We start from the raw sequence: 15128 nt of genomic DNA, 5'->3' as shown, positions 1-15128 counted from the left end.
CAATTTGGGATAATCAAAGTAATTGCCGTATAACTGTTTCAATGAATTAAATGAGTTTATAGGAAAGTCTTTATCATACAAACCAAATTTTTTTAAGTCTATAATAACGCAAAAAAAATTTATTGATCAAGATTTAAAAATCGTTGTTTTGTTTTATTAATTATTTCAAAGAATAGTCATCTCTAATTGTTTTTTGGTCTCCAGAAACATGGTAAACTCTTTACCTTTTTGAGGCAAAGTAAATTATGAAATCGTCATTCGTCAATCTTTTTCGAGCAGTAAAAAATATCAAATACTTTTTTTTGTAATATTTCAAAAATAATTGTTGCTTGTGGTAAAATTATTGAAAATAGTTTTAGGAAAAAATTGAAATCAAAACTTTGAAGAATTTCCACATGTTATCCTTTAGCGGAATACAGTGTTTCCGATTCCCAATTTTGGGCATTTTCTATGATTGATTCCATATAAAAACTTTTATATAGACTAACAACTAATGCCTAACTAATAACTATGCCACTGCTGGTTTGTGCAAAATTTTAAATTGTATGTATGATCTTAAATATTATTCTCTCGTTAAGAATGGTTTTTAACGGTTATCAAATCCAAAAATGAATATAATTTACAATATTAACAGAGTAGGTAAGTTAGATATTATTACAGATATTATAATTAATAAAATTGTCACTGTATATGCTATCGCTAACGTGCATAATAAATAAGGTTTAATATTATAATATATCTGAATATCTGATCATGTAAAAAGTATACAAGTCTCTAGTGGAAATAATGTGAATTCAATTTTTATAAAGTTTTTTTGCCCTCTTTTGGCCCTCTCTTAGAAACTTTTAAACACTATGCCACTGCCGATTTGTGCAAATTATTTAATTTTAAACTTCAAACTGTACATAATCTCAAATTATTCTCTCGTTGAGAATGACTTTTAACGATTATCAAATCCAAAAATTAATTTAATTTACAAATTAATGACAATATTATCAGAGTAGTTAAGTTGTTCTTTGTTAAGTCTTATTGGTTTTTTTCCAAGCATAATGGACAGCATATTATGCAATACTGATCATGCATACACGTGACGAGGCACGACCGAGACGGTTAACGAGAGCTCTATGTTTTGTTATTGATAATCGATATTATAATTATAAATTAATATTATTGTCACTGTACGTATACAATCGCTAACGTGCATAGTGAGCACATAATAAACACGGTAGGTACTATAAAATATCGTTGTACGATATTACTATAGCGTGGTGGAGACTACAAAAAAAATTAAAAAAAATAGTCATACCCATCGGCGTAAATAGGGGGGGGAGCTTGGGGGGACTTAGTCTCCCCGAATGTCGGTCAAGTCCCCCCCAGTTCAAAATCTAGTAATTAGTACTAATTTTTATATTCTGTGGTACTAAGCAATATGGCCTATGGGGAGGGGGGCTTGAGTACCCCCAAAAAATGTAGTCCATTTGCGCCTATGGTCATACTTACTCTAGTGTAATATCATTACGTTATCGCGTGGTGTAGCCGTGGTGTAGCCGTGGTGTAGCCGTGGTGTAGCCGTGGTGTAGCCGTGGTGTAGCCGTGGTGTCCCACGAACTTTGAAGATAATCTATACTATTAAATATATTATAAAACCTATGTAATGTAATAATGAAAAAATAATTTTTCAATTTTTGAAGTTAATGCTGTGCAATTATTCAGTGGTTTATTTATATTACGGAAGATAACAATAATTAAAAATTACAATATATTTATTTAAAAATTTGAAAAAACCTACTTTAACGATATATCTATTATAATATTATCATACTAATATTACTAATAAACAGTAAAACGAGCGTACACACTTTTACTGTAATAGGTACAGACGTACAGTACAAACAATTTAGCCATTTGCCCAATTAGGTCATACCAATGGCCTATTTACGGGGCGGTCCATGGGGTCCGGACCCCCCCCCCCCCCATTGACTCATGTTTCGTACATGTTAAATGTTGTATTTTTACATGATTAAGAAAAACAAATTTTACCATACAATACGAAGGATTTTGTAAGCATTTTCGAAGCTCCAGTTATCAACAATTTCAATTAATATCGTGATTTTTTTTGTTATCAGTTTGGTACAGAAAATGGTTGAAAAATACCGAGTTCATTTTTTAATTCAAATATTTTGTAGTTTTGTACATTGCCAGTATTTACAGCCACTCCAGAGAGATCTTTTTCAACCTTAAAAAGGTGGAAAAATTATCTAAAATCAACAATGAATGAAGTAATGAATTTTGGAAAATATTTTTATAAAATTTATAATTTATAACATAACTATATATAAGGTTCTGAGTGGAGCGATGAAACTAGTGGTTTTACAATGGTGTTTTTTTTTTATCCTGTAAACAAAATTTCTACCGGAAGGAGTGCTTCGATTTCAATATGTAGTATCTTATCTCTTAGCAAATTGGATCAAGATGGTACTTTAGGGAGGTCATTTTTCGATTTTCTCAATAGTTATTTAATGTCACGGGAAAAACTACCAACAAATTACAAAAAACTGCTAAAAATGGGATTTTAATTTCCAACGCTTTGCTTATCACCATAGGAATGAATAAAAAATTATAATATTATAATATCAATACAACGTACAGACTATAATAAATAATAACAATAAAAAATATCCAGACTGACACACCGTCTCCGCTCAGAATCGTTTTCCTTATACAATGATATTATATCATTGAATTCAAGTTTAATACAATCCAATATACATTGACCCACTTATAAATTTGTAACCTACTGTACAGCTGAGCGACATCCACTTACCGGTTTTTTTTAAATTTGTTTTTCACTAATTATTATTATGTAATAATTAAAAACTCAACAATTTTAAACCGTTTTATAAATATGGTATATTTATTTAATAAAGAGTAATTGGGTGGTAGGGGGGCTTTGCCCCCCGCGACTCTGTTTTCTGAAAATTATCATGACCCTCCCCATGACAAACTCATAAATACGCCACTGGGTCATACAGTTATATTTATCACATTTGTATTGTGTAATACAAAATATGATATTTACAATGGAAATTTAAAAATCCTGTGTTTACAACCTACGATAACTGGGCTAATATAAATCTGTTGTATGAAGAATCTCAGTTTTTAAAAAGTCGGAAAAATCAAAAAAGTAAAAATAATTGAAAATTTGTAGAATTTTTCGTTTTGAATATTTTTTCAATGTTTTGTTTTTAAGCATAAACTATGATACCTACAATCCTCACCCCCTACTTTTTACGGTGTTTGATCACTAGGCAAATTTAATCAAGTTCTAAGAAAAAAAAAAGTTTAAAAGTTTTAATTTCAATTTAAAGCTACTATTATATGTCGACTTACGCTCTTCATAACTATAACTATTATTGTTTGTATTGTTGCGTAAATTCAAAATTATATGCAAAAACGATTGAGTACGGGAAAGAACCAAGATGATTACTGCTATAATTAAAAAACAACATTTTCAATATAAAAAGAGCAAAAAGAGACTTTGTTTGAAAAAATATAAAAATAGTGTATTTTAAAACTAAAGTAACTTTTTTGTATATTATGTACTAGCACCTTCTATCGATAAAAATTTTGAAAAACAGTATTGCACAGTTAAAAGTGTCGACTTTCTGTTGTAAAAAATTGCATTAATAAAATGCCCCCTCCATATTGTAATTTTGACTTTGAACTTTATTTTGGACATTTTTATAAGCTGATTTTCCAAGATTGTAACTCAATATATTTCTCAGAAAGTATTTGCCCTATCTACTTAAACCAACACCAATATATTTTGAAACTTAATTGGAACTATTTGAAACCAAGTTTTCCCAATTTGGAACTTCACAATCTTTTCAGTTATCGTTTTTGATTCTTTGGATGATTTTTTAATCTTTTTTAAAACATCGTATGATATTTTTCCCAATTTTGGTTATTCGATTTTATTTAAACTATACTGCTGTCCCAATTAATTATATTTATATCATCTTTAGCATACTTTAGGTTTCAGTTCAATAAAACTATACAATGTCACCATGTGTACCAATTTTTATAATTTATTGTTGTTAAACAAATTCGATAGTCAGCATATTGGCAACTGCAAAGCTATATTATACAGTTTTCGTTAACTGTGCTGTTATTTTTCGAACCAATTTTGAAGTGATTAGTTAGTAACATAACTTCAAACAATTATAATATATAAAATAAAGACACCATTCGAATTGTTGTACTCAAATATTATTTTATTTGTACAGCGGCCTTGACCTTTATTAGACGTAGTTAGTCATTATGACCATTAACCATAGTTCAAAAGTGTATGTATTATATTTTTAATTAAATTAATTACATTAGTAAATAGTATCATAAATTATTCCAAATCAATTGGATTTCATAATTTAATTTTCAAACTAAAAACAAAATAGTTCTATAAAATCGGGTAAGGTTCGTTATCAACTCACAGTAAAATTTAATAATGTAAGTGCCATAGTACATACTACTGCCATAATTGGGTAAATAATATTATATTAATTATATTTTCAAACCCATACTGTAATTATTTTGTCATCGAATATAATTATTTTTTTTAATATTATAAACATAACCGAGAAAATTATGAAGTTCCAAATTTGATAAACTATGTTTTAAAATAGTTCCAGTTAAGTCCCAAGTCAAAATGTTGATGGAGGTATGATAGTGAAGTAGATGGAATAAATTATGTAGCTGGCCCTCCAACTGATAATTTTACTTTCCGATTTTTAAAGAGTTATGCAGAATTTTTAAATGGTTCAAATTCAATATAATTTAAAAAATTGTCTTATAATATAAATCTCAATAGTGTTAAAACAACATGATCCATCCACGTTACCAGTTACAACCAACTAGTGATAACCAAAAAGTACAATTTTATATCCATTCAAATGTCACTGTCATTGGCGGAAATCAAGGGGGCTTAGCCCCCCCCCCCCAAAAGCCTACCAAGCCCCCCCCAAACCTTCTTGCAAACATAACAATTTTGTAGTTTCATTTCATGTATTATATTCTTAAAAAACAAGAAATATAACACATAATAATTTTTTATACTATACATTTGTTTGTATAATATTTATACGAAAATTAAAATTATAAGTTGGAACACTCCGAACACTGTCCTATAGTGATTTGTTTTATCATCCGTCGAATGAAACAAAATATATAAAATTATATCAAATTATTGGTCAATCATATGATGGGGCCAGTGTTATGGCTGGAAAATTTAATGGTGTACAAGCTAAAATCCAAAATAAATATTCTTGCGCAGTTTATACTCATTGTATGGCCCACCGTGTTAATTTGGTTGTTGTCGATATGTGCAAATTTGTGAAAGTAAGTGTAAAAGAAGTATTGTAAAATTTAGTAAAATAGAATTATAATTTAATATGTTACATATTTTTAATTATTATTTAAGGAAACTAGATGTCTATTCAATACATTAGATAGTTTATATGTTCATTTTTCTTATCCCACAAAAAATTAACGACTCATCGACATGCAAAAAAAGTTGGGGCTCAAAATTAAAACAATTGGTGGAATGAGCGATACTGTTGCTAGAAATTGCATAAATAAAATCAACAACGATTTTAACACTGACGATTTGAAAACAACAATAAAAAAAGAAATTTTTCCAAATATTTACAAAATGTTACAAGTAGCACTTACTTTACCAGTCAGCTCTGCAACATGTGAGCGATCTTTTTCGGCTATGCGAAGAATAAAGACGTGGGTAAGAACTTCTATGCATCAAGAACGCTTTACAAACCTTTCTATTCTTCACATAGAGAAGGATGTAACAAAAAATATTGATACTGAATGTATTTTAAACGAATTTTCCAAATCCTCAAGGATGATGGTTTTAAAATAAAGCATTTATTGTAATAAGATATATTCAACAAGACTGTTATTTTATAGTATTTTTTTTCCTTAAACAGTACCTATACTATATTATTATATATGTTATAAAATATTTATATTATTAAATTTCAAGTATAAAAAAAAAATAATTGGACAGTAATTTTATATTTCTGTTCAGTTGTTCAGTAAAATTTATGAGAAAAATCGTAGCCCCCTCAACTTTTTCAATGGATTTCCGCCTATGGTTACTGTATCAACCATAATGTCCATAAAACAACCATAACTAAGTGAAAAAAATATATTAACAAACAAAAGATTAAATCTGTAGACATTTTTGGTTCTTAACTGATTTACATTACCATTATTTTTTTTCGTATTGTTTTGCTTAGAGCAAAAAACGAATAAAACTTAATGAAGAACTACAACTTACTTACTCTGTTAATATTGTAAATTAAATTAATTTTTGGATTTGATAATCGTTAAATATCATTCTCAACGAGAGAATAATTTATGATTACCTATATACAGTTTGAAGTTTAAAATTTAAAATTTTGCACAAACTAGCAGTGGCATAGTTAGGATTTTTAAAAGTTTGTAAGAAAGGGCCAATAAAAAAATCTTATAAAAATTAAATTGGTATTATTTTCACTAGAGATAATTTGTATTTTTATTACCTACATGACCAGATATATAATATTAAATACATCCTACTTGAGTAAATAACATTTTTGACAACCTTTTGTTTATATTAATTTATCACAAACAACTTACATCTTTATGAGATACCTACTTATAATATTATATTTTTATTATATCCAAGTCCAATCCAAGACTTTCATTCAACTATATAGGATAATATTTTTTATAAAAGTAGTCAATATTTCTTTTCTATATTTCCATCTTAGGAAAAATATAGCTGGTGATCATATATGATTGAAAAACTAAACATTGTATAATTACTTAAAAATGTATATATTTTTAAATGTAAAATATATTATTTATTATTTACATATTTACATAACAATGTCATGTTATTCGTGAAAAAAAGTAATTTTGTCGTTTTGCAAAATATAGCGCTCCTACCTAACTTGGTTAACATTTAACATTTTTTCGGAATTTATGAATTCGGAATTATGGCCTGCAAGTTAAAAATACTGTGCGGTGTATTTTGCTATACAACAAGTCGAATATAGTTTGCGGATTAATTTGTCTATCGACCTGGACTTAGTCGGGAGAGTTTACATAATAATAATATACCCTTCAGGTAATGCTGGTACTAGACCCGGGAGAGTTTACTGGTCATTAAAAATCGGGAGAGTTTATACAAGCGCACTAACCTATAACCATGAGCGTGCGGTTTTCGGACGCGACCAGAAATGTGATTTCTCCCGCGAACGAGAAAAATATTAGTCTTGTCGTGTGCCTCTACATATAGGTAGGTACGAACTGCATTTGCAGCAGATAGTACGATGATAATGCGTCTCGCGTGTGTACACATACGAAATCGTATAATATAATGTACGCGTGAAATAGGAGAGAGAAAAAACCGTCATCTGCACAGGTCATATTATTATAATTCCTACCTACCTTTCAACCAGCTGTACACACAAACACGCATATACGGGGTGATCCATTTAACGTTAGACACTTTAAGAACGCACTGCAATAACGTTTTTGAAAATATATTATATCTTCTTCGTGATTCTTAAGTCGTTACGAAACGACTGCGTTTTTGGAGAAAAAAAAATAATTTATTTTTTACTTCCATTCGTCAGTTATCGTTTTCGTTTAAGTTTTAATTAAAACTTTTGTATTTTAATTTCATATTCCAAAGCAGAATATCATTCGGAGTATGATTTCGATCCATAAAAATCAAATTTTGGAGACAAGTAGTTTATTACAGCTTTTAGTATGTCTCCAAAAAAGAATTAAAATTTATGAAGATAAAAATAGTAAAAAATATTTTTAAAAACGTAAATATAGTTTTTTTGAAACAACGAGTGCGTCTGACGCCAAATGGATCACCACCCGGTATATATATTTACTCGTAAATGCAACCGACGACACGACCAATAGCGTTCAAGCACAGTCTCACAATATACACATAATATATATATATATATATTATATACCTGAGCGGGACGAGAAAGCTGTTTTACATTTTTATTGATACGAGTTAAAAACGTAATAATATTATTAAACTCAATATGAGCAGTGCACGTGCGTATAAAATATAGGCATGGCCGTGTACCATCTATATATTATAATATGGTCTCGTATGCCTATTTCCTATATACCTACGACCTATGTGCGAGTATTAAAAGTAATACAACAGCGTGTCGTATACCCGTGTACCTGCGATACCTTAAATTTATCGCCGTTGTTGCTAATGAATTATTTATGAAAACCGTACAGGTACTTAACGCGTATACCTATATACAGCTGCGGTAAATACCGCGATATGAAACCTGCACCGCCACACCGTCTCATATTATATACCTCGTACAAGTGTAATATTATATATCATAGGTGTACCGATATTTTCATTAATGAAGCGAGTTCGAGAGCAACACATCCCGTGCACACCATATTAAAGCAATCGTAGTGGCGTATACAGGGCGACTCTAAGAACAATCTTCACCCACACTGCGTCCACTGCGGTGTTGGTATACCACCCGTTTATCCTTTAGTAATGCTTTTTATTCAAATTCTGATATTCAGAACATCTACGATTACATTTGTATACCATTTAAATAGAATTATTATCCTGTGGTGGCGATACAAACGGTTTTCTTTCAAATGAGGACCACGACCCTTTTTTACTGTAAACTGTAAATGGTATCATTTTTTTTTTTTAAGTAGGTATCCTAATAGGCGTCGCGGACGTAATGCTAAAGCAGTCCCCGCGGCGCCGTCGGTTCAAAACTGGAAAAAAAAAAAAGTAGGTATCCTAATCAAAATTTGTGGTAGTAGTTTCTGAGTCAGCAATCTATGTGCACTAAGGATAATAGTGCGTATAAATATTATAACAAATTAATTGTCCATTATCTCGATTTATATGCACACACGTACTAGGGCATTGCATAACATATATTATTAAGGTAGGTACCCTCTACCCACCTTCAGTCAATCGAATTTTCTGTGCACTATGCAACGTCATTCTAAATTCAAATATTTTGTTAAACATAATAATTATCAACTTTGTTTACCAATAGAAAGTATTAATTTTCTAGACATAATTAGTTATAAATGTAGGTATTAACAAAATATTTTATATTTACAACATTATCTGTATTTTCTGTCGAGGAATTTGCGTAAATTATTTAAATTACTTAAATTACATAATTGACTATAACACAAATCATAATAGGTATATAAATCGAAATTTGAACGAGTTGTTAAAAACTCAGAAAGTACTACAGATAATAGTCAATTTTTATAATGGGTTTAGAAGATCAGGTATATCTTTTAAAAAATCAAAAATAAATACAAAAATGCAAAATGTTTGTAAATTATATAAAAAATTAAAAAAAACTAAAATCAATAATTTATATCAGAATATATTGCTAATTTGTTTAACATCATAATATTATATTGATTTTAAATTGAAATTAGAAAAATCATATGTTGATAAGTAAAACTGAAAATTAAATCGAAAATATTCATTTAGAATTCAAGCCCTGCCTAGTGCCTACTCTATAATATAGATAATATAATATATATCCGGTAGAAAGCTATTACTTACTTAACACTGTACAATTGTCGACATAATATTACAGAGTCCGAAAGTAAGTTATTGTTATGGACTAAAGGTTTCAACTGATTAGATAAATCGATTTTACAACGCACTGGGTGGGCCGGTTAGCCATTTCTAATTGAACAAACATTTTTATCAATTATGGGTGAAGAAGGCGGGATTATCGTCATTGCCTAGGAAATATGGCTAAATATATCATTGCCTGAAATTAATAAACATTAACGTTATTTTCAAATCAATCTAATCTTACCAAAAATATCTGAATTTTTATTATATCAATCTGAATGCCTTAACATTTACGTATTTGAAGCTAACATAATAAACAATATACATCAACAATTTCGTTTTATCTATAAAATAGAGTTACCTGTTCACTTTTCCGTTGTTACGAGTTTTTTTATTGAACCACGGGACCGATCCACTTGAAGTTTAGTATAGATATTTTCTAGTCTCAAGAAGGTTGTAACTCACATAGAAAAGTGTAGAACAAAGCAGCTTTCCAAGGGTAACTATATCAAATTTTGCGGTTTATCAATTATTTTTCCAATATTTAGGTAATGTTTGAAAAAAAAAAAAAAAAAAATGTTTTGTATTTTAACGTTTTTTGTCATTTATTTATGTTTTTTAGTATGGTTTATTTTAACGGAAATATATTGTTAAACTTGATATCAGATTTTTATCAATATACCTAATATCGGTTCTGGTCTTATTTTGATTCTAAAAATTATTTTAAATTTTTTACCTAATGTTTTATAACATTTTAATATGTTGTTTCTTAGTATGATAGATTTAATACATTTGGGACTTAGGAGTGCTACACGATAGGGAAACCCCATTAGCCATTACGATACAATCGTACCTAAACCAGTAGATTTTTGACAAAACATAGATATCACCAGATTTCCTTTGCACTTCATAAAAATATGTATATTGATGTTTTGAAAATTATTAGGTAAAAGGTTATGTTATAATCAATGAGATTAATGAGTTTTTTTATTATTATCATTAATGGGAAAGTAAATTTTAGTCGATAGTCTATAGTAATTGTAACCCACTAAATATAGACGATTTTGTACGCACCTCGTTTATAACATTGACAATGATAGATTTAAAATGATTTTGTAAACAATATAAAATTTAAATAAAAGAAAATAATTATATATAACTCGGAGAATAATAAATCGTATAATACTATATAAAATCAATGCCTGTGGATATACAACATTTATAATGTTATAATATGTTTAATTCGTATATCTGTTACATCGGCCCCTTGGCGAATCTCAGGTAATATTCGCTTGTTTACAATAAGAAAGGATGGTTTATATTTTTTAAAAATAATGAAGTTTGCATCGCCACAATATGAAACTCATTGGTTGCATAAAAAATCCAAATACTCATATTAGACAACAATATAATGGTTCGCTTTGTCTGACCCTTAAGCCACTTACACGCACTCAATACCTTTTTCTGAAAATCATGATTTGAATAAATTCATTATCAAATTAATTAATTAATTAATCACTCTGTATATACGGTTTCGTGGGGATTCGAAATGAGCGAACGGAAAAACGAAACGCGTACCTACCTATATAATTGGTATAATATTATAATGCATCTGGTACCTATACATACACATATATAATATATTATACTGCAGGTACGCACGATATAATATAACTGTAAATAATTAATAGATAACGCGTATCCTTATTATAATAATATATTATAGGCAGATATCCAAATTATATTCGAATTCACCAAATAGGTAGGTGCACGACGTTTTAAAGGTTGTCACTCTTAAAAATAAAAAAAAAAAAAAACCCGCGCCCGACGAATAACACATACCGGGTACTGGATACCTATAATATATTCCGAAATCGTCGTGGCCGTATATAATATGCAGGCACTCAATAATATGGTACGTCATTAAAATTATCTACCTACTTGTTTTATTACAGTCGAGTCGCATTATATTATGCGTAGCAACGTGTACACGCGCGGCCGGTAACCTTATTTTCGGTTTATTTCTATATACATAATAAAATAATAATATTATATATATATATGTATACACGTACCTAATGTGCGTAGCAAGTATATAATAATATAATTTCTAGGTGCAGTGGAACGCGTGTTCGTATGGCATTCACCTTGGTATTGCACCGTATAGTGCAGGTGAATGAATCGTGAACGTTACTCGTTATTATTGTTAGAAAATACTCCGTCAATACTCCAACGGAATATTCATAATATTTTTTTTAGCCGGTTTCCAACAATTATTTCGCGGGCGTATAACTGCGTTTAGGTATTTTTATATATATATTTTTTTTTTATCGATTTTTGATTTACTTTTGTAGTTTAGTACCTATACGCAATACAATAAGCTTTGCATTTCAAAACGAAAATTCAAATATAATTTCGTGTAAACCCGCTTCGATGGCCGTCGATATACGAAGGGGTACTATAAGTACTTACTGCAAACTTTCGCCACACTTTCCCTGCATAGTATACCTACCTACGCGTATAGTAAGTTCACTTCTGCTGAATCACGTAGATACTAAATGGAATAAGTAAAGGCAAACAAAATAATATTAGTGTTTCCTGATAAACTAAAAAAAAAATTCAGACGATGTAATAATATTATGTGCTTGCTAAGACTAGCAAATTTATTTCTAATCTATAATAAATTGAATATTTTTTTAACATTGTGAAAGCTTCAAATTTTTAATAGAAATATGCAAAAAAACCGAGCGTAAATGCGCGAATGAAAAAGAGCGATTACCAAATTTTAGAATTCGATGAGTCTGCGATGATAACGATTCAATAAGATTACGTTATTTGTCTTATCCAAGTCAGTGTCTTCGTATCTAGATTGAATTTGTCATTTTAGTCGTCCGACGGTGTTCTTATATTAATGTGTTCTTCAACGTGTTTGAGTAATGCAGAATATTCAATCATATAGCAAGGAAAATGCTTTTCCTACAGTTAAATAGTTTCTTATATCGGAAAAAAATAATACTTAAAGATGTCGAATATTGGCGATGTACAGACAAACTATGTAAAGGGCGTTTGAATTTAAAATACGAAGAAATTATTAAAGGCCGTTCCGATCATAATCATGTTGCCGTTATAATTAAAAATTGAGCGAAAGTAGAAGTCGAAAATATTAAAAATCATGCCGTTGAAACTCAAGATAATCCTGCTGGAGTCATAATTAGTGAGTCATCATCTTCTGTAATTCCAATTGTTTTTTGTGCACTTCCACAGATCGCACATTTGAAACGTACCATTCAAAGAACGAGACAAAGAAATTGCTTAGCTCCACCTTATCCTCAAATTCTCGATGATTTCAATTATTGTCTATTAGGGTCGTGTAATCCAACAATTTGAAAGTTCATAAAAGCCCTTTAAAATCAACAGACGTTGGTAGATATACAGTTAGATCAAATTAATAGTGTTATATGTACGTCCAATAAAAAATATACATATAACGATTCTGCGGAAAAATTAAAAAATATTGTTGGCGATCTATAATATTTATAATATTCCGACAATTCAATATTAAAAGGTATCTCGTATAATTTTTCATTGCAAGTATGACAAATTTGAACATAATTTATTTTAATTATATATTATACTTTTTATATGATTTTATTTAAATTTTATTTTATACACATATAAAATATGTATTAATTCAGTATTTAATAAGTTAAGATAAATATGAACATAATATTATAATGTTATATTTTTTTCAGACTTTATGTTTTCGATAATATTTTTATTCACTAAATTTTTTTTTCTGTCTTTTTCATTCGCTCATTTACGTTCGATCTTTTGCCGTAAAACCAAATTTGATATAGTAATCTGATTTTATTTTTAAGGTAAACGTAAAGAAAAAAAATTAATATCATATTAAAATATTTAGTTAATATTAATTATTACTTAGTACCTATTTACTAGGTCTTTTTTCTACCGAAGAAAGTTCTCGCTTATTACATATTTTGATTAAACGTCATATTTCGTTATGGTTATTTTTAAGTATGTTGGACAACACAATTACTATTATTGTAGAATGCACATTGTAAAATCAAATAAAACAACGGTTGAATGATCTATAGCATATAGGGCTTTTTTAATTTTTAATTAAATATTTTATTAATTGTTACTTACTAAATATCGTTGAGGTAAAAATACAGTGTGGACGTTTGGTTAATATCTATGAAACATGATATTATGTTTTATCGATATAACTTGTCGTCACTGATTAGTGATTAGTGATTGTTTCATTCGACTTTCAGATAAACATGTAAATCATATTATGCTAACTAGCCACTATCTTCTTAGTTGCATTAGTTGCAAAAAATACATACAAATTGATATGCCACTTAATTTTTTTTATGATTTAATAATTCGGGTGTCGGGTAAACCCAAACATTTCATTCAGGTTTCTGGTTCATTTGGGTATTTTTTTTTCAATCGGTTTTGTATATACAGGTTTTGTATTATACTATTTATTCGAGTTTAAGGTTTCAGGTTCGTTGGGGTGCAAAGCCCTGGTTATTTGTTTTTGAATTACGACAAATTAAGCAAATCGCCACATGAACAATTTTAACTTCAAAAGCTCTAAAAAATTTAATTTAATTTTCTGGAAGAGATTTATTTTTTTGATGAAGGTAGACAAACTTATGAGAAAAATGTTATTAAACGTTCAAATCTTAGATTATTATATCTAATATTAGAAAATTTTTATGAACAAAATAATTTGAAAATTTTCGTAATTTTTACGTATTTTGTCAAACTATGAACGTTTAAATGCTTATTAAAAAAAAATTGTGACTGTATTTTAAATATTTTTCAACTACCATTTGTCAAAAATCGATTTAGAGTAAAAATTCCCGTTTTTCATTATTTTTTTTTTTTTGTAGTTAAGTTAAATGTCCAATCATGTTCATTTTTTTATTAAATAAAAAATGCCCATCTTAATATAATGCTTTTAAAATGATTATTGCAATTACGTAAGTAAAGATACTTTTGACATATGTATTCCAGTCTTTTGTAGATCTTATCCTACAAAAATGATGAAGAAGACGTCACACGTCCAATATTTAAGGGGTTTGATGTATGCAACTTTAATGACATTTTGAAAAAAATTAAAATTTTTAATATATTTAAATACTAATTCATTTAAAAGTAGTCAACTCCAACAATGTTGTTGCGCAATAATTAGATTATAGAGGATGATTATGGTCACCCATGCTTATCCCATACAGCATAAATATGTTTCCCAACTATAGTAAAAATATTTTCAGGAAAATAATTTAGTTGTCAAAATATTTTTAAAAGTTGCGTAAATAATTAGGAAATATTTTAGTTATATTATCATTGCGCCGAAAGTTCATATATTTGAAAATATTATATAAAAAACATTTACAAAATATTTTAATCATAT

This window comes from Metopolophium dirhodum, chromosome 1, assembly GCF_019925205.1.
Source record: "Metopolophium dirhodum isolate CAU chromosome 1, ASM1992520v1, whole genome shotgun sequence".
NCBI lineage: Eukaryota > Metazoa > Arthropoda > Insecta > Hemiptera > Aphididae > Metopolophium > Metopolophium dirhodum.
The sequence above is the reverse complement of the archived record's forward strand: the minus strand, read 5'-3'. Positions refer to the sequence as shown.